Below are 20,239 nucleotides of genomic sequence, written 5' to 3'. Positions count from 1 at the left end.
GAGCAGAGGAAAAATACTTTCCAAATAATCAATGTTTTTGGTCTTCTGATCTCTGATGTGAACTGCCTGGCAGTGTGTCCTTCCACTTACAGATGCCAGAGTAGACCACACATCAGTTAGAGGGAGATGATTCATGAATAATTAGAGGTACAAAGATTTCTTTCCTAGCCTTGTGCTGTATTTGAATTGAAATGTGTGGCACAGCAGCAGTTCTTTGCTGTTAACCTGTCTCCAAGCGTAAGCATACATGCATGCATGATTTGAACCATCAGGCTGTCTGTGCCCTGGTCCAGCAGTTGCTGTAAACACCAGCAAAAGGTTGGTTTTCCTTCACTCCTGGATACATCTGAATTCCTGGGCAGGGTTTCCTGCATTAAGTATTTTGTATCAGCTATAGGTGGTGCTAGCGATCCAGATAAATGCAAAGTGCAGTCTGTTCTCCTTGATGGTATCCCTCCTGTTAAAAAGTTCCCTACTTTTAACTCTTTCCTGGGTGCAGGTGGTAAAAATACTTCCAAAACCACTTCTGTGAGTTTCAGAAAGCATAGATGTAAGGATTCACTTAGAAAGTACGGTTTTCTACTGTTGATATCCTACAAAGCAGAATTACCATCTCATAACTTAGCATAAACTGATGATTTTTGACTCCCTGATGATTGGTTTTGGCCTGTGTGTATTTTGCAGTTGCAGAATTGCAGTACAGTGCAACAGTGATAGAAAATGAGATTTTCACAAAGCTGCTGGTTGGAGTTGCACTTAATCTGAGTTTGCACTTGGCCAGCAGACCTGTGCTCAGGGGATGCAGCAGCACATCCAGGAATCTCATCTTCCATCTCATGTCACACTTAATGTTGCACAGTTCTCTTATCTGCAGTTCAGTTTCAAAAAAAAAAAAAAAAAGTTTACCTTGTAACATGGGAAAGCAGCAGATTTGTCATATTGTAAAGGCTGGCCTTCACTCTGCTCCTGTGTGTGGCTGAGATAAACAGGAAAGATAGCAAATGGTGTGAATGAATAGACAAAGCTTAGTGCTGCTTCTTCAGCATTGTTCAGCTGATTGCATTATGTTTAAGTGAACAATCTGGAATTCCTCCCTCCACCCCCAAAAATAGAAGTGATAAGCAAGGCTGAATTGGGAGCAATTTTCAGTTTTCTGTTTTGTGTTTGACAGTAATGGTCTTTGTGCTCTGGAGCTGGGATAAGCAGATTGTTTTAATCTCTAAAGTTCATTTCATACATTCTTCATGTTATCAACAGATCTGTCCCTTGAGAGAGCATGGTAATTCATAACAAGTGTCTCTTGTGGAGCTTGCTTTCAGGCACGTGGTAAATAAATTGTGTATCATCCCAGAATTCTGCCACAGCCACAGAGCTCTGCAGCAACTTGTCTCTTTCCAGGAGAAAATATTGTGATGGGTTTTGTTCCTGTTGCCTCAGGATCTCCATGCCCTGCCTGGTGAGCACCAAGATGCGCTCTGCACAGAGCGAGCAAACCGGGCTGCTGGCTGGGAGCACACCTCACACTGCACAAAATGGGTGATGCTTACACTGCATTGAGCTGCTCCCGAGAGCAAAATGTACAGCTAAATAGGCCATGGTATGTTCCTTCCACATGTTCACTGTTAATTTTGTTCTATAAACTCTGTCCTTTTTAAGCAGCCTGCTTGCAAGATCCCAAGTGAGAATCACAGGGTGTTACAGCTCCCTGTTTTCTGAGTGTCTCCGACTGCATAAAGAAATTGAGCTAACAGCACGAATGTTAGCAGCTAACAGCTAACTAAGCTGTGGTGCGTGCATTTCCAGGTGAGCAGCCCTCTGCTCTTTCTGCCCTCCCAAGCTTGGTTTCTGTCATGTTTCTAAAACCAGCCCCAGGCATCACGTGGGCAGAGGCTGCTTCCCTGCAGTGCTTGCTAAATGTGCTTGCCCTCTGCTTGTGTGAGGCAGAAGCATGCAGCAGGAAGAACACTGATTTGGCCTTCGCCACCTTTAGTTGTGGGGTTATCTGTGTGCTCCTGCTCTGTATCTGCAGAAAGACACAGTGCTGAGCTGTGCCAATAAACCAGCAGCACCTGGGTATGGTCCTCTGTCGGTGTGACCAGTGTGATGTGGTTTTGATACATACTTTAAGTGTCATTTGCACCAAAATGGCACATTGCTGCTCAATATTGGCACCCATCTGTCCTGTGTGTGGGAGGTGCTGGGGGCACCGGAAAGCGTTCCTGGGATGGGATGGGAAAAAATGAGGGCTCAGCCTGCAGCTCGTTCTGTGGGCTCTGGGGGGAAGACCAAATGTGTACAGAACACATTAGCTTTGCAACTAAAAAACTACCTTCAGAGTGTTCCCCAGTCATTTTGGCAGAGCTCTCTATTGCTGTTATCCGACTGCAGTGGGAAGTACCTTCTGTTGTGTGGTTTGAAGTCGTTCTTTAGCAGTGATGCAGGCATGCCCAAACGTGCCTCCTCTCAGATACGCTTTGTGTGCAGTGTGTATTTCTGACCTTTGGGTTATTTGTGCTCGTACGCCTGTCATCCTTTTTGCATTGTGATGCTCTGATGTCTGTAAATACACTGTTATTTCCCTAGCAGGAAGGCTTCTCTGCACCTTCAGGTCCGTGGCTGGGAGCCCTGCTGGCCGCCTGCATCTCCACATGGAGAACCTTCAGCCTCCCTGCTCAAATTCCAAGAAGAGAAACCAATATTGTTAAGAGAAACTGATCTCTCCTGTCACTTACCCAAATGACCTTTCAGAAGGCGACAGAAGTTTCTATTTGTCCTGAGGAAATAACAGCTCAGGTATCATTGCGAATTAAAAATCTGAGCAGGAAGAGCTTCCTTTTCTCTCTCAGGTATTCAGTTCTGCCTTTGCTTTTATTCCAGTTCCATATATGGGGAAAGGCTCATAAAACACACGAGATTTGGTTACACGGCCGTCTTTCATCTTTTAGAGACTTCACAGTGTTGTAGGAAAAGGTTTAAAAAAAAGACAAAAAGAGACAAAGCAAAGGGGTTTTTAATGCCCTGTAGTATTAGAATGCTGTGTAACAAGTATGCGTGGGTCCCATTGCCTGCTGCTGTGATGCTGCTGAATGCTCTGCTATAACTTCCATCAGCTTCAGGACTTGGGGCTGTGTGTAAGGAGGAGTTACACAGAGCTGCAGTCCGGCCCTGCAGGGGCTGCTCAGGGTGTGGGAGCTGTGCAGGGAGCAGGGGGTTAATGCACAGAGCAGCTCTGACAGATTTCTAACACTTTTCTTTTGCTCACAAAGTAGAAGTGTAGCGAAGCTGGAAATCCCTGGATGTTTTTAGATGTCAGCTTCTAAAGGAAATTCACCCCCACATCTTAACACAGATGCAGCTCTGTATTTCCAAAGCATGTCTCTGCTTACTGGCTGTATTTATGTACTGTGACATGAATATGTTTTTGTGGGAGCAGTGCTGCTGAGTGCCCCAGAGAAGTGATGCACCTGATGGGTGCAGTGGGGCTGAGGAAGCTGCGGTTCCTCCGTGGTGAGCGATGTGTGCTGGGAAGGGCACAGCCACCCATGGCCTAGAGGGAAACTGGGGAGAATGGGGATGCATGGAGCTGAACAGACATAATTAATAGATGAGAGCTCTTTGTGAGATGTGCTTTTTCCTTCTGATAAGGGAGAGGGGCTGCAAATGGCTGCACTGTGTCAGACCAGCCGGGCGAGGTGCTGTGTAATAGCTGTAAAGCAGACGAGGTGTTGACTGTACACCTTGCTTTTAAGCTCCAACAGGACCCATCTACTGCTTATTGCTCCTCTCTTTGGTTCTGCAGGCAGATGGGGTTGTGAGGATGTTTCCCATCTTTGCTTCTTGCTCCCTCTAAAAAACTTCCTGATTTATTGTACATAGGAATCAATGTTCCTAAACAACGTTAATTTCTCCTAAGTTGTAAAACCACATGGATCAGCCATGGATATAACTTTATTGGACAGGGATATTCGTGGTTCTTTTTTTCTTTTTTTTTCTTTTTGTCTTTTTTTTTTTTTTTTAAGCCTGCCAGCAAAATTGCTTTTTGGTGATGACTCTGCTTGAGAAATGCTCTGCGGGGGCCGTTCCCAATTGATTATCTTTCACAGCTAATAGCTTCAAAGGCTGTTTGGTGGACAGTCCAGTTTTACATTTAAATGTAAATCTTGATAGCCTTGACAGACTGATGATCAGAAAAAAGGGAGGAAAAACAGTGAAATAAATGTACAGCTGGTATAACTTTCACCAATTCCTCCAGGGGCAATTGTAGTAAAATTAAAACGGTTACAGTTTGACAGAGCTCTTTATAATGGATGATGAGTGAGAACTTTCCTCTAAAGGTCCGGCATGAATAAGTTGCTGGCTGCTGCCAGCCCCAAGAGTTCAGTACAGTGTCAGTGGCTGTGTGAATTCATTGGGATTCGGAGGGGGGTTCAAAGCGTTGGGGCTGCAGCGGGGGGCGCAGGGAGCCGACTGTGCGTGCGGGTGGGAGCTGGCAGCAGCCTGCTGTGCTCTGCAGCGCTGTGCTGAGACGCGCAGCCACAGCGCCCGTTGCTGCAGGGTGCCGTGTGTGCAGGCGCAGCGGGGCTGGGCCAAGTGCTAGGGCAGGTGAAAGGCAGCCTGGCAGTCCTGTGCTCTGCCGAGCGCCTCTCAAAGGGGTGGTGCAGGCGCAGGATGGCCTTACGGTTCTCATCCGGCTCAGAGCTGCTTTTATCGCCGGCCTTGTAAAGCACTTACTGTGGGGTTTAGAAAGGAGAAGGTTAAATGGAAATACAGTGCAGTGTTACCAGTGAGTTCCGCAGTTCAGCTCTAACAGATGAACGTGTTGCCCAGCTGATGCTAAACGAGACGAAGGGAAGCTGCAGTATAAGGAATTGGTTAGAAAAGCAAACAATTTGGGCGGCAGTTATAGAGATGGGATCTGCGGCCCTTCAGTGACTGCATCCCACGTACAAACAGGTGATAATCCTATCAATGTAAAGTTCCCTCTGTGCTGCATTTAAAAGCAAGCTGCCTTTATTCTAGCTTCCACTGCAATCTGCTATAAATTCCTACTTTATAACACCGACCCAACATATAAATTGCTTAGTTCAAAAGAAAAGCCTTTTTTGGAGGAAGGGGGGAAAGGAGTAAGCAAAGTGCGTTGTAAAAGCTAAGTGGTTTTATTGGCACTTTAAAATACCCTTCTATGCTGAACTCTATCAGCTCTGATTATATATAAATCCAGTAGTTAAGTATTAAAAATGTGTGTCAGTAGTTGTACTGACACCACGGTTTGTCCTTTCTGTGCCAGAGATCCCAAGAGGCTCCGCTGGCAAACTCTGCCAATGTATCAATGGGATCAGTTCACTGTTTGCTCAGCAAATGGATATGAGGTACCATCTCAGTTATTTAAATTAAAAAACACCACTTATCAAACATAAAAATGCTCAAACATTCTGCACTCATGCACCTCTGCTGGTGCCCATTGTGATGCCGGTGGAGAAACGTTGTGCTGCCATGCCCTGTGTATGAATCCCCCTGTCCTTCTGTCTGTGCTGGCTCAGTTTCAGACCACGTGTTCTCAGATTCATAAGTAGGAGGACTGTTAAATTAAACGATGTTTATTCTGAACTGACCTGAGCTCTGCTGCTGCATAGCAGCAATGTTGCTGACTGCCAGCTGTGGCCCAGCAGCGCCTGCCTGCAAATGCTCTGAGCAACAGCAGCGCTCTGATTCTTCTCTTTGTATGAAATGCAGCAAATATAACACAGCCAGTTCTGTGAGTAGCCTTAAGATGTCACTAACTGACTTGGCCTTGGCTTTTTGCTGCTGCCTTGCAGCAAAGCTCAGGCTAAAGGAGCGGAAATTGGCTGTTATTTTTAACACATCTCCCCCTCCCACAGTGAGTGACAGACAAGGTGCTGATGTCAATTGGCTAGTGTTACAAGCATTAATTAAGTCAACTAAAAGTCCTTTTAGTTCCTATTTCCTTCTGCAGGGCCAACCAACCTGCAGAGGGGAAGTGCAGGAGGGGAGGGCAGAGCTCGGTGTGCTGGGGGCACCCACAGGGCTGCACTGAGTGCTCATCTACTGGGAGCACTGTTATGCATTGCAGGGTTTGGGTCTTTTTTGCCCTTTGCTTGCATTCTGTCCTAGCTGTATTGCAGGCCTTTTGAATACAGTCATGATGGCTTTTCAATTTCCACACTCGTGCTGGCACAGTGTTAGGATGGTGTAAGCAGGGGCTGGGAACAGGCTGTGGTGTAGGAGCAGCAGCTCACATCTGCTCTTAAGTGCTCCTACGGGATGCTGTGGGGCAGCTGGGTGCCTGGGTGAGCATCCAGTGAGCACACAGCTAGCACAGCACTACTCCTTGTCCCTCGAGCTGCTGCGTAGCCAGGGCACAGCTCTGGTAACATCCACAGGTGTAAATCCCTGCACACAGCATTGAATTAGCACTCCACTTTGCAGCTGCAGTGATCTAATATTGTAGTAAAGCAGCTGGCGTGATAACCAGTGCCAGGTCTTGCACTGATGGTTCTCTTTGTTCCTTTGAGTGCTGTTAGTGCCGTGCTACAAGAGATCACGAGCAGCTTCCAGTGGCTTTCAAGTCAGACCTGTAGCAGCCTCACACTGGTATCCAGCCAGCAGGGAGAGTTGCCAGGGTTGTTCTGTTCAGTATCTGGGCACTGCAAAGACATGGAAGCATCCCTTTTCAACAGAGCTCGTCCATAAGGGAAGTGAGAATAAGAAGAGTCACTTTTATTTTATCACATTTTAAAGTCTCACTCCACAAAAGTTGAGATCTCTGATAAATCAGTGTATTCGCTTTTTATAAGCTTTATTGCCTTCTTTTTTTCTTATAATAATGACTGGTAATTGGCAGGCAGCATGGCAAAGCACAGCAAGGAGGGCACACTGCTCTGGGTTGAAGCAGCTCTGATTCAAGGTTTACTACTCTACCGTGCCTTCATGAACCTTTTTGTGACCCCAAACGAGTTACTCCCATCTCACTATTCTTCCATTTCCTCTTTCTGTAAAATGATATTAATAGCACTTTGGCTGCAGAGCAGGTTTATTGTACAGGGCTTAATGAATGTTTGTCTCCCTCTGATTGAGATTCTTTCCTGCTGGGGGCAAGAATTTTAAGCAGGTTGATTAAATGTAAAGGGGTTTTAACTCTGAAGTCACTATTAAAAGCAGAAGGAATTATTTCTCAGAGAATTTTTAATTTGATAGAATTCTCCAAAACACAGCAGCTTCAGTTCCTTTGTTATTTGGTGACTTCAGCTTTCATTCCCCTGGCAATCCTGCAAGATGAATGCTCCTGAAACGATCCAAGACAAAACCTGGACAGCAGTGCTGCCTGCCCCAACGAGCAGCAAATCACGGCAGTTGTGTGGTCAGAAATGTGCTGCTGCAGCAGCACTACATGTGGAGTTCTGGAGTTACAGGAAGAAAATCAGCTTGTGAGTGGGCAGAACCGATCCCCAACCCAGGAGAAGGGAGGCTGTGCTGTAAGTACAACGTTCTGATGAAACCTCCAGGGCTGTGTGAGGCCTCCTATGCATGCAGGAGGCAGCCGGGCAGCCCCGGAGGTGGAAGGAAAGCCTGGTGTGTTTGCAGGGGCTGAGCACCTCAGAGCCCCTCTGCTCAGCACAGCTGTGTGCTCAGAAGGCAGCTGGAAGGAACCTGCTGCAGGAGCTGAGCACAGCTCTCAACACGTCTGCGAATTCCCCAGCACTGTGCTTTATAGGTATTGCATTCTCCGTAAGTCCACCTCCATAAAAGTAAAGCCATCTTTATCACAGTAATAAAAGTGCAACTACAGAATCCTATCTTGCTTCTGTGACATAAGTGTAGGAAATGTTCCCCGAGCTTTCAGAAAAGCTTCAAGGAGTCCCCAGAAAGCTGAGAGTCTTCATTCCTTTCTGGAAGCAGCTCCCATTGAGTGAGAAGTGAAATGGAGTTCTCAAATACGCATGCATCGGCTGTTTTCCTACTTGTGTATGCTGATGTCCCTAATTACTGACGGGCAGAAAATTGGTGTTTTGTAGGGAAGTCCCATAGCCAGCTCTGCGGGACTCGACTCAGCAGGCGTTATGTGCAGCTGTGTGAAGGCAGCAGTGACACAAATTCGGTATTGATGTGCTGAGGATATGGATGTGGTGAGGATACACTGATCAGTGTGGCAAGAATTGAGGCACGGGAGAGGCAGAGCAGCGGCGTTAAGGGATGGCACAGCCAGTGCTGGTGGCCAGAGACAGCAGGCTGATAAAGCACAGCGTTTCCATCATTATACAAACAGGGCTTCAAGTCTTCTCTTCCTTCTGATGCGTTGAAAGCAATGGTGCTGGTTAATAACACTCAGGGACAGTGTCTCAGTTCTGCTTTTCTCAGAAAATGGAGCGTGTGGAGCCTCTCCCCTGAGCTGTGCGGTGCAACTTTGCTGATATCTACAGCTTTGTAGCTAAGAAAATAAATTCTCATGTTTCCCATGTTACAAATGTGGCCAGCTTTATAAACTAGGTAAAGTTAGGAAAGTGCAAGGGAACGTATAAGGGAAGATTTTGCTTACAGTGCACAAATGGCCGGCCAGTCTTCCTTTTTTTTTTCCACTTTCCTTTGATTCAGGGACCTCACATTTACTCCTATACCCAATCTGCCTCTGCTGGCCAAGCTACCAGCTGCAGAATAAATGGATGAATGCTGGGAGTCAGCGCGATGACACGGGAGCTGCGGATTTATGGCACTGATGGCCCTGCTGTAAAGCAGGCGCGCATCCTCTGCCCTCCCACCTCAGACACAGAAATGGCAGAAATTACTGAAATCATCTTCCATCGTTAGAGCAGTGAAGCAAACAGCCTTGTGCAATGATCTGCACGCACCTGGGAGGTGGTGGCTTTAGAGACTGCCATAAAATCTAACGGTGCCGGTTTTGCTGGGCTTTGGATGCCCAGGAACAAATCAGACTCCATTTAGCAAGAAGACTTTTCAGGTTTTAAATGAATTCACTGTGTGCTTATGTACCTGCATGGCAAGTAGTATCGTTGTTTCTGTTCTGCAGTGAAACATGTGGTCAAACAGTTTGGTGTCAGTTTAATCCTCCTGATGCTGGGCAGTCATTCACACCGTGCCCATGCTGGAGGTGTGACACCATGAGCATGAAGCCTTCCCAAAGAAATCTGGGTTTCGTGCAGCATTGGCTGTGAAAGAATAATGTTGGTGATCACTTATTGAAACTTATCAGAGCCTCATTCAAGTTTTGGATGAACTACAATCAAACTGGCACTGCCCTTTGGATAACTTGCAGTGAGAGGTGAGGGTTGCTCTGATAGCTGAATTCACAGCTTTCCCGTGGTTTTGTTCTTCTGTTTTGATCTCCCTGACGTTTTGGCACGCTTATGTAATAAAACCAAGAATCTGGCCCAAGTAAGACATGTTAAATACACAGAAAACTGTGTTACGTTGCCTTTCATCTGCTGTGGGGATCTTTCAGCATCTTTGCAAACTGTGTGCATAGAGCTGCATGCAAACAAAGACCACACAACAATCATTTCAGAACTATGTTTTTTCCCATAACTTCAAGCTTTCTCAGGTTGTTATAGAGTTGTTAGAATCTATTAAAGATACACATCATCTTTTTAGCATCCTTCTCTTGCTCTTCAGCTTTTCAGGTGCATGTAGAATGGCAGTGCCTTGTTAATTACCACAGTAGTTGTTCAGGGGGAAACAACACATCCATAGGAGACCTTAATATAAATTCTTAGTCCAGGTTCACTAAAGATGTGTTTTCAGGCATATTTCTTTAGAAAAACAGCCCGCATCTGCGGTTTTCTGTGTCCACATACATATCCCTGTGTTTCAGTGGCCGTTCCCTCTCCAGTTATTGCATTCTCAGCCCCTTCTCTTCCATCAGAGGCAGCAATCAGAAAAAGCTGTCGTTGCCCCTCCAGGTTTCTCCTGGGCTAATTATCCCGATGATTAAAAGAACAGCTGAGTGGAATCAGAATGCGTTCACGGGGCCGACACACCCAGCTCAGCCGTTTGGTTTGCCCGATTAATTTAGCAAACGGAACTCCTGTAAACCCGCACAACGTGCGCCTGCACACAGCCGCGGGCGCCCTGCGCTCCCAGGGAGAACCCAGCGCTGTAACAAAGCTTTTTGGGGGAAAGCGTTTCTGAGTGAAGTTCCGTTTTCTGTCGGGCGCACAGACGGCACGAGGCGAGGCTGCCCTGCGGGAGGAGCGCCTTCATTTCCGTGCGCGAGCAAAGCGACCGCTGCCGTCGATGCTCCTGGAGGAGGTGAGTGGTGCGTCTGCACAGCGCGTGCTCCGCTGTCAGGCTGTGCTGTGCAATTGCGTTCACCAAAACGCTCGGGAGAACCCCTCGCAGGCTCTGAGGAACTTCCCTCGTTGTCACAGCCGTTCCTTTTCCTGCTGTCGCTTCTCTCCCTGACATACGTGTATCCACCTCGTCTGTGAAAACCCGTGATGAAAACCGAAGCGTTTCTATTTTATCTCTGCAATTGCTGGCAGAAAAAAACAAAACAAAAAAAAAAAAACATATCTATGTCACAGTCCGTTTAGAGAGGCTCAAACCACAAAACCTCGTATAACCGAACACAAAACCACCGCAGGTCTGCACGGGGAGTTTTCCGCGGCTCGGAGGCGGCCCTGGCCGTGCCGTGGGACCGCCCGGAGCGGCACGCAGAGCTCAGCTACTGACGGTTTAAATCTTCACTACTTCATCTCTTTCTTTGCTGCTTGGAATGCTATTGATACCTCCTTTGTCTTTGTAATTGTTTTAATTAGCCACCGCGCATGGGCCCCTGACGGTGCTTGTGATAGAGTGCTGGGGCAGCCCAGTAGGGCGGCGCGGCCGTTAACTCCTTGGATAGGCAGCGATAGGCAGCGATAGGCAGCGATAGGCAGCGATAGGCAGCGATAGGCAGCGATAGGCAGCGATAGGCAGCGATAGGCAGCGATAGGCAGCGATAGGCAGCGATAGGCAGCGATAGGCAGCGATAGGCAGCGATAGGCAGCGATAGGCAGCCGGCCATGTCTGGGAGGAGGTACAGCAGCAGCTGATGTCACACACACTGCGTGCAGAGCGGGGCAGCAGCGGCTGGTACTTTCACGCAGTGTCTGCAGCAATTAGGCTGATACTTATGTCGCTTACTGTACCCTTAACTCTGCACATCTCTCCGTAATTTTTATTTTTTGGCTCTGCAGCAGTATTTGGTCTTGCTGACCACATCCTGCTTTTGTAAATGGAAATCCGGATGGTTAATTATGATGCAGATCTGCAACTCATTAGCAGCAAGCTTTGGTACTGATGCCATCTGAAGACAACTCTGTCATTTAACTTGTGGGAGCCTCTGGCAGCGTGTGCTTTTTCTGGGGTAAAACAGCAAAACCCAGGAGTTTGTTTTGACATTGATGAATTGTTTATCTTCAAAAACATCAATTTCCTTCGCAGTGCAGTTTTTGCTTCTCTTTTTCTCAAAATAATTTTGTGCTTGGGGTGAAGGCGTGTGAATAGAGCAGTGCTTTGTGAAAGCACAAGTTTCCTTTGAATTTCGTTTGTTCAAATGAGCCCGAGGTCAGTCCCTGCCAATTATTGCCTAACTTTAGCTGTTCTCCGGACATTCATAAAAGCATCTGCTTTACTAAACAGGAATCCAATTTTCTGCTTTTAAAGCAAAGATCATTGCTGTTGCTTTCCCCGCTGTATTTAATTCCTACCTTGTTACCCTACTTGTTTCACTTTATTGGTCTCCTTGACAAATACCTGTGCTAATCATGTTGTGACTCAGTAGGCCAGACTGAAATCATTCTCCACTGTGACAGAGCAGAAAGTAAATCCTAAAGGCCTGGGAATTCCAGTGTTGTGTGAACCTGAAGGCTCTGATTTTTGGTGTTGCCAACTTTTGCGCTTCTCTGCATCCCTCTGCCACAGGGGAAAGGTGTGCAGCAGAGGAAGGCTCTGAGATGGGCTCTGTGTCTAAAGGAGATGTGAACTGTGACTGTTTTAGAGAGGAGCTGAAATACATCTGGTGTGTTCCCTGAGAGCTAAAGGGAAACTTAGCTGGGGGAAAGCAGAGGGAGGAAGGGGCCTCACCAGGTGCAAATCATTGCACACTGAGCTGAAATCTTAAAATCAAATGGTATTGCCCCTGGTGTGGGGGGGCCACATAGAAAGTGATTCTGTTCCTTCCACAGTTTGCAGCTTAACGTTCCAAGGTAAATTACCATCCTTTTCTATTTCTGTTATTCCTGCTGCACTGTTGGGCTGTGGGCTCCAGCCCAGCCATGCTGGGGATGCGATGCCTTCTGGGTTCTGTGAGTGCTGAGAGTCCAACGTGTGTCGGCCAGACCACTGTAACACAGCACATGGAGGGGGAAAAGAGAAAACCCAGTCAGTGGGGAGGATTAGAAATTCCTGCTGCCACAAAAGGAGTGAAGGAAGGCCCTTTACATAAGATCTTGCCATAGTTTTCCTATTTGGCCTTGGGCAGTAACAGCCCACCATGTGCTCCCGTCTCCTCCCAGAAGAAGTGAGTACAGATCTTTTTTTGCTTTTCTAGATTGTCATAGGGCTAAAAATCCACAAAGGATTGCAGGGAGCTGGGATTTTGCTGCTGGGGTTGAGTAGCAGGGAATGAGCAGATATCTGATACCAGTACCTGCCTACCTGGTACAGAAAAAAATACCTTATTTGTGGCTATATCCATTTGTTATCTCAAAATAGAGATGTGAATAGCTGAGGCAGGTAATGCTTACTGAACTAATATTTGTATGCAGATTGAGGTATTTCTGGGTTTCAATCAAAAATAGATCAGACAAATATCACAGATATCTTTGCTCAGTGAAATCATTGCGCTCACAGACTTTGATTTTTGAGTTTCCAAAGTCTCCCAATTGCTTTGAGTTGGAATGTGCATCAAAATAATATCATGTGCATCATGGCTTGAAGTCCTCACTAGACAAAGGTTCTGGAATGTACTTAACCTGCAATGCTCGGCTTTGTGCTGCTTACTGCCCAGGCCTGTTCTTAATGGCCCTGCTGTAGGGGCTGCCAGCTGTAGCTGCGCCTTGGGAGGTCAGGGTGCCATTCGTGGGGATACGGGTGAACATGAGAGTCATTCTGGGATGTGGGCACAGTGGGGTGGATGCTGCTTCTCCTCCCTCGGAGAAGCAAACAGCTGAAACCATTCTTGATTCCATGGTGGGGAAGTGATCTCTTGTACTTGGACACTGAGGGAGCTCTTGGTAAACCTGGGCAGAACGGCTTCATTTCTGGAATGGCAGTAATGCATGGCATGGATAAAGCTATGAATTTCTTACACAAAAATTCCTGTAGTCATACATTTACTGAAAGGCAGCTTGAGTGTAAACAACTAATTGTAAAGGTTGGGTGATTATTTTCTGGTTTCCATTCTGAGGTAGATGGAGAAATGTTTACATCTCCTATAGGCATGATTGATGTGGAGAACAAACAGAAAAATCTTTTACTGGGTCAGCAGGTAACTTAGAAATGTGTGGAAAGGTCAACCCCAAAGCTTCTGTCCTTCTGAAGTGACCATTGTTATTTATGTATTCATAACCCTGGAAAATCATACAGACCTTTCTCCAGGAAGTTATACCCCTGCATTTACCTGTTACAGATGGCTAACTAAAGTCATCTGCGATTTTTATCACCTCTCACTGCACTTTGAAATGAGATTTTTGGGTGTTTTTTGTCGTTGTTGTTCTTTGTTTTTTGTTTCGCTGCTCTTTGAGAGCACTTGGTGAGGTGTTACTTTCTGCTCAGGTGTAACTGAAATCCTGGGTCATCCATTCAAGAATGTTGTTGCCTACAGGATATTAATTGCTTCTCAAACCTTAGAACTGTTCCAACTTCCAAAGGTTAATGAAGCAGATAGATTTAGGACGTGTTTCCAACCACTCGGGTTATCCTCCCTTACAGAAATACGACACTCGCTGGAGATGGGTCATTCATTTTTATTGTTTAAAACGTAACGAAGCATGGCACTTATAATCCTCTGGCTGGGAACATCTTACTTGTGGAAAACAGAGGCCACAATACATGCTGCTTTTATGGGTGTTAGCACTCCGGCCGTGTTCCCAGTCTGGACCGCAGGCGCGGAGATGCTCGTTGCAGCTCGAGGTGCTGGGAGCTTCTGAACCTGCACTGACTTGGGCAAATGAAAGAGGTGCCATGTGTGGCTGTGCCAGTTGGTTAGCACTTGTGAAAGGCAGCTGGTTCAGCCCTGCAGGAGCTGAGCACGTCTGTTTGTCTGCTCTGCTTTCAGGCTCAGTCCTCCCCTTCCCTCCTGCAGCACAGCACTCAGGGCTGCGTTGCGCTGAGTTGACACAAGCTTGCTTTTCTGTAGTGTAAAACATACTTGCCTGAAAGCTAGAGTGAAACCTTAGTTTCTATAAATGCTAGCGGGCCAGGGCCCTTGAACTCTGTGCTAGACAACAAATTCCTTATGTGAACTTCATCATCCACTCCTAATTTTCAGAAGTTACCGAAATTCCGTCTATCATAAACCCTTGGCAAAACAACTGTGAAGTTTCAATAAACGTTTGATAAGCCTCAGGATTTACTGGGAAGATTGAGGAGGTCTCCTCGTCCCCCTCCACACCCACTGTAGGCTCTGGAACTTTGAAAATATTTGCCCAGGTTGTGTGCAAGCATTGTGGTGGGGCACGTGGCTGCCCAGCGCATGGATCACCTCCAGCTTCTTGTCTTTGTTTTGCACAAACGGATGCAGCAGTTTGTCTTAACGATGTTTATAGAATGATGTGGAAAATGAGAGAACTTCATTACTGGTTTCTTAGATCCACACGTGTTCAGACTGCTGCCATCCCAGGGAGAGCAGCTCCCATCTGTGGCTGCCATCCAGCACCTTTTCCGTTTCTCACTGGGGGCCCACATGAATGCTGCCCTCCCATCGGTCAGTTGTTTTTTTGAGTGCCTGTACCAACCTCACACTTTGGGGTTTGGTCACCAGGAAGGTTTGTTCAGCATGTCGGATTGCAGTGCCCCAGGGTGTGCAAGCTGCTTCTCAAGCCTCACCTGCCTTGAGATAATGGCTGGAATTTTTTGTGTATTATTCAGTCAATCTCAAGAGTGTGGAATGGAGTCTTACTTCTGAAATTTTTGTTTTTTTTTAATTTTTATTTAGCATCTTCAAATTTCTGAGTTTTGTGCATATTCGCCTTTTCTAAGCTTCTTAAAAGCCTTAGGCTCCTATTAAGGCTCTTTGTCTGTTACAGTAAGTGGAGGATTTAGGGAAACTCCAGAGGAACCCGGCTCCAGTACTGCAGTTTGAATACAGATTTATCAGAAGGCCATGCAGACACTTCTGGTGAGTGGTTTCTGTCCTCCAGGCTGAGGAACTAGGAAAGGGAAGCCTGCTGTGATCACAGCTGCCCATAGGGAAGTATAGTTAATCATGTGGGAGTAGTTGCTGCAAAAACCAAAGTTCATAGACTACAGAGTTGAGTCCACATTGCAAAGCAGTGGGGGGATTCTACATCTTCATCTCAGTGATATTGGGGATTAAATGATTTCAATACTTAGGACAAATAGTAAGTGGGAGGTCAGTAGATAAAGAGATTAGGAGCCCCCAAGAGGTCAGCACATCTTACTGCGGAGTCAGGAAGAAGGCAGATGAAAGAGAGAAGCGTGCTGAAGGGCGAGATGTTTGCTGGCTCCCAGTGCAGCATGCACTGCCTCTGCAGCTGCTGGGAACGCTGCCCATCAGGCAAGAGCAGGGCTGCACAGATCACAGCAGAGCGGTTGCTTAACAGAATTTCTTCACTACTGCATTTGGATTAATTGAATCCTGTGTAAGGCCTTATCAGGAAGAGCTGTCAGCAAAGAATTCCAATAATCCAATCAGGAGGTCACGAGTGCACGAATAAGTATCTACAAATCGGATTGAGAGAGCCAAACCTGAAGCCAAGCAATATTCCAGAGATGACAGAATAGATGATTTCACCACGCTGCTGATATAATTAATGGAGATTGATAAGTTCATCACAGCGCCCGAGTTTTGCTTGTTGCGCTGGAAAGGCGATAATCTAAAAGCCTGACAAAAAGACAAATGGACAAAACAAGAAGTGCCAATCGGGTGGGGATCGTAGCGAAATGTGTTTGTTGGTGTTCAGTATGTGAATATCAAACATTTTTAAGCAGGTGTGTCTGTTCACCACCGCATCAAAGCAGGGTTTGCTGAGCAGCAGATGAGTTACAGGCTGCAATAAAAATAAAATCGCATCAGGGCTGTTCGTGTCAGTCATCTTAAAACAGGAGCTATCACACAGATCAGGTCATTAGGAACATCGTACCAAATTGTTCTTAGGAGGAAAGAAACATTTCACCTGCGTGACTTAAATACTGTCACTTCTCACAGCTCTTATGTGTTGTGTTTATCAGAGCAGCTAGATAGCTACTTTATGTAAGAGTGTGACCATCCAGAACTGCATGAAAGGCAGTAACTCCAGCTTTCACTCAGTCTATCGAAGCAAGGCTTCTGTGGTTTTGTTTTGTTTCATTTCTTATATGAAATGTTTGTGTCAAAGGGAGAAATGCAGTGTGTACTCAGGACTGAGTTTTTACTAGGAAAAGCACTGTGAGTGTTTATCATTCCTAATGCATTTCTTGACCCAACTGAAAGCTGCTGTTCAACCAAGATGTGGGGATTTCCAAAGGAAAAAGACTTGAGTTCTCTCACATGGAGCAAACAGCTCTGTGAATTAGCACTGTGGAAGGAAATGCCGTGGTATGTGCTGTGAGTGTGCCTTCCTGACCTGTACTTGAAGTTGTATAATGTGATGTTCTTCAGTTTTCTAAATACAGGTACTAAGGCTATGTAAATACACATCTATGTATTGCTTGCTTTATTTCTGTTTCAGTGCTACAAGACAGTAAAATCTGTCTGTGCCAATAAACAAAATGAACCAGACTCAAGATCAAGGGAAATACGCTAAGTTCAGCTTCCCTCTCACAGGAAGAACTGAGAGCGACTTTGTGATTTAACCCGGTGTGACTGAGAGTTGATTTGGTCCATTGCAGACTGCATAAAGGCTTTCCTGATTCAGGAGATGCCTCTCTGTTGTAGAACTTTGTATGTCTAACCTTTAACATCTTACTGAGAGTACTGTCCATTGCTTTCACATCATTATCCGAGTTTAAATAGCTCTCATCTGAGCTCGTTCTTCCTTAATCTGTAAACCTTGCCTAGTGCTACCTTCATACTTAATCATTCTCCTGCCTTACAAAGCACTTGGGGATCATTCCAATGATAAATTTCAGCTTCATCAGCTTCTGACCCACATACGCTCTGCAACAGGACGACAACAGCTCGTCCCTATCGGTCCTGGGGTGATGTTATAGTTAAAGAGCAGCTGCTGGCATACATATGCTCTGTCATCAGAGGGCAACTGATGTCCCACATTAACCAAATGGATCTCTAAGGAATTTCAGTGATAGAAATCAACTTTGCTCCCCAGGAGAAATGAGAGTAGCTCTGCCTCATCACAGCTGGGCACTGCGTGCATCCCAACCATTGTCTCCCCTGTGCCACAGCTGTGCCTGTGCCTGCAGGATGGAGGTTGCAGCACGAGGGACCTTCCTCCATCCTTCAGGGTTCCCTGCAGCTTCTGAGGTGTTTCTGTGCACATCGCACACTCAGGCTGTGTGGTCAATGGCATTTATGTATCTGTCTGACGATTAAAGGCAAACAGTAGTTGAATTTAAAATGTTCCTGTAAATGTCAACGAAAATGGATAAAAGAAAATAATCTCATTCTTGGTGTATGATTAACCTGTGGAATTTACTGTGGTTGGATATCACTGAGGCAAACAGTTTAGTAGGATTTAGGGATTAGACGCATGAATAAGAGGAGCGTTGGCCAGTTACCTTCTCTAGATTTAAGAAAGGTAATTTCTTCCTGGTGCAACCTGAGTGATGGGACATGAGGGCAGGCAGCACCTCCTGCCTGCAGCTCCCAGCAGGTCTCCCAGGGAAGGAATGGCTGTGCTGCTCAGAGGGGCAAAGCGCTGCCCTGTGTACACAACAGCTCTCTTTGGCTGTGGCTTCTTTTGGCCCTATGCATCGGGACTGTTTCATATTCTGTGCAATTTGGGGGTTTGCACTCCCACTTTTTCTTCCTTCTTTCTTAGTTTCAGTGTGGCCAACACCCTTCCTCAGCACTCATTATAACTAGTGGGTAAGTCTACTTATTTTAGAGTCTGTTAGGGTAGTTAACAAACCCAGATTTCTGATTGTGTCTCTGAGCAGAGCTGCACTCCAAGCATGGTCACCTCTTAACATTCCTTATTTATGTATTTAGAGGCAGTGTAAATGTGGGGCAGAACCTCCATGGGTGCATCAGTGCTCCACAGCAGTGTGGGGCCGTTGGAATCCATGGGGCTTCGCTGCCTCCTGGCCCCTGAGAAGCTCCACAGAAAACAAATTGCAGCCAGGAGCTATGAGAGCTACGAGTGGTTGGATAAATTGGTGTTTGCATGGCACATGGACGTTTCAGGGTCAGTATTATGTGTAGGAATCAGAGTTCCTTTGAAAGGAGACTTAACGACTCATCCAACTTATTAAACCTGATTTATGTTTGTTAAAAACAGTCAGGTGACAACTAACTGATGCATATCTTTATTTGCTTTGTTGTAATCCTGCATTTTTGTTTTGCGCTGGTGGAGATGATGTTTCACTGCTTTAAGGTCAGAGTCTAATTTCAGATGTCACAAGAATGGTGGTGTACTAAAGGCACACTGCTGCTTGGCGTGCATGCAAAGAAAAACAGTTATTTTGCAACACGAACTCCTCCGCAGTCATGGCAGCTATAAACTCTCCTGCTGACCTTAACAACAACAATAAGAAACCAACTTAAAATCACAGACTTGCAAGATGTGTTTCAGGCTGGCGTTCTGCACAGCCAAGGTTTTAAGAAGTTGCAGCAGTCCTAATTCATTTCTTCTCTTGTTGGATTGGTTGTCAGAGAAATGCACGGGGCTTTGGTTCAAGTGGTACGAATGCACACGTGTCGCTGCGGGGCCGCAGCCTGCGCCTGTGTGCAAATGGAGGTTGGCTCCAATGGAACGGCTGCAGTTGACCAATGCTGCTGTTGTGTTTTGTCAGTATGTAACCTGAACAGACCCGTTTCTCTGCTGCTCCCACCCCTCCCCCCGGGAGATGGACAAAACCAGCACTTCTGGCATAATTATTTTGGTGGCTTTTAGTGCTGTAGCTCTGCCTTTTGGGGCATGACTACTGCATGATGGCTTACCATAACGCTGTGCCATGAAACACCCCATAAAATAATGTTATTTCCTCTGCTTTCTCCTGGATCTTTACAAGAAAATTGCTCTCGGTCTCCTTAAATCCTCTCACTTTTCGTAACGATGTCTTACAAATAAGAGCAGGGCAGTTACTGTGTGCATATTAACAAATCAGAGAAATAAGGCTGAGGTTTCATTCTCTCCCCTGTTTTGTTTATTGCTTTGTCGCTAACAGTTGGAAGGGGGGGCGGCAAAAAGAAAAAAAAAAAAAAAAAAAAAAAAAAAGTAATTGGATGTTTTATAATTTGAGACCATTTAAAAGAATAAATGACCTGAATCAAAGGTCAAAGCCTTTGTGCTGTCTGCAGGAGAGAGGTTTTGGGCTTGTTTTCCCCCGAATCTTTTCATACTGCAAAAGAAATAAATAAATAAAGCAGACTGGAATAAAAATCCCCTCCGTGCGGATCCTGCAGGACGGTGATTCCTGAAGGATCTTTGAGGCTTCCAATGGAAACGCCTCCGTCCTTAAAGGCTGCAAATATCAACAGCATTCCTGCACACTGTAATCAAATACTTTCCCAAAAAGCCGTGGAATGTGCCATAATTTGTCAAAGATCCTCACTGACAAGTTTTTAGTAAAGTCCACTCCAGCCGGCCCTCCCGGCCCCCTGACCCACGTAGCTGCCGACCTTTGACCTTATTTGGGCCCCTTTTATGAGCTTCTTTCACTCCGACCAGATGGCTAAACTATCAAAGCTTTTTATGAGTAAAAACTGCTTTTCAAACTTGCGAGCTGTATATTTCTCTCCATGTTAATGTGAACTATCAACCCAAAGGCTTTAAATGGGCGCACAAAAGGTGCGGCGCAGCTGCGGGCCCTGCAGCATTGTGCCAGCTGGGTGGGGATGTTTGCAGAGCAAACAGCTGATGTCCAGATGAAGACAGTTTAA

General features: G+C 46.1%; 1 long non-coding RNA gene across 1 annotated transcript in view; it reads left to right on the top strand.

Moving 5' to 3' along the window:
* Positions 1-10,020: 10,020 nt before the first annotated feature.
* LOC125701186 (uncharacterized) overlaps positions 10,021-20,239 on the top strand; it is a 32,252-nt gene continuing 22,033 nt past the window's right edge. The window contains exon 1 of the long non-coding RNA XR_007380169.1: positions 10,021-10,281. This is a non-coding gene — a long non-coding RNA (uncharacterized LOC125701186). The remainder of the gene's footprint in view (positions 10,282-20,239) is intronic.

The sequence above is a fragment of the Lagopus muta genome, chromosome 16, assembly GCF_023343835.1.
Source record: "Lagopus muta isolate bLagMut1 chromosome 16, bLagMut1 primary, whole genome shotgun sequence".
Lineage (NCBI taxonomy): Eukaryota > Metazoa > Chordata > Aves > Galliformes > Phasianidae > Lagopus > Lagopus muta.
Note: the sequence above shows the minus strand (reverse complement) of the source record. Positions and strands in the feature narration are given on the sequence as shown.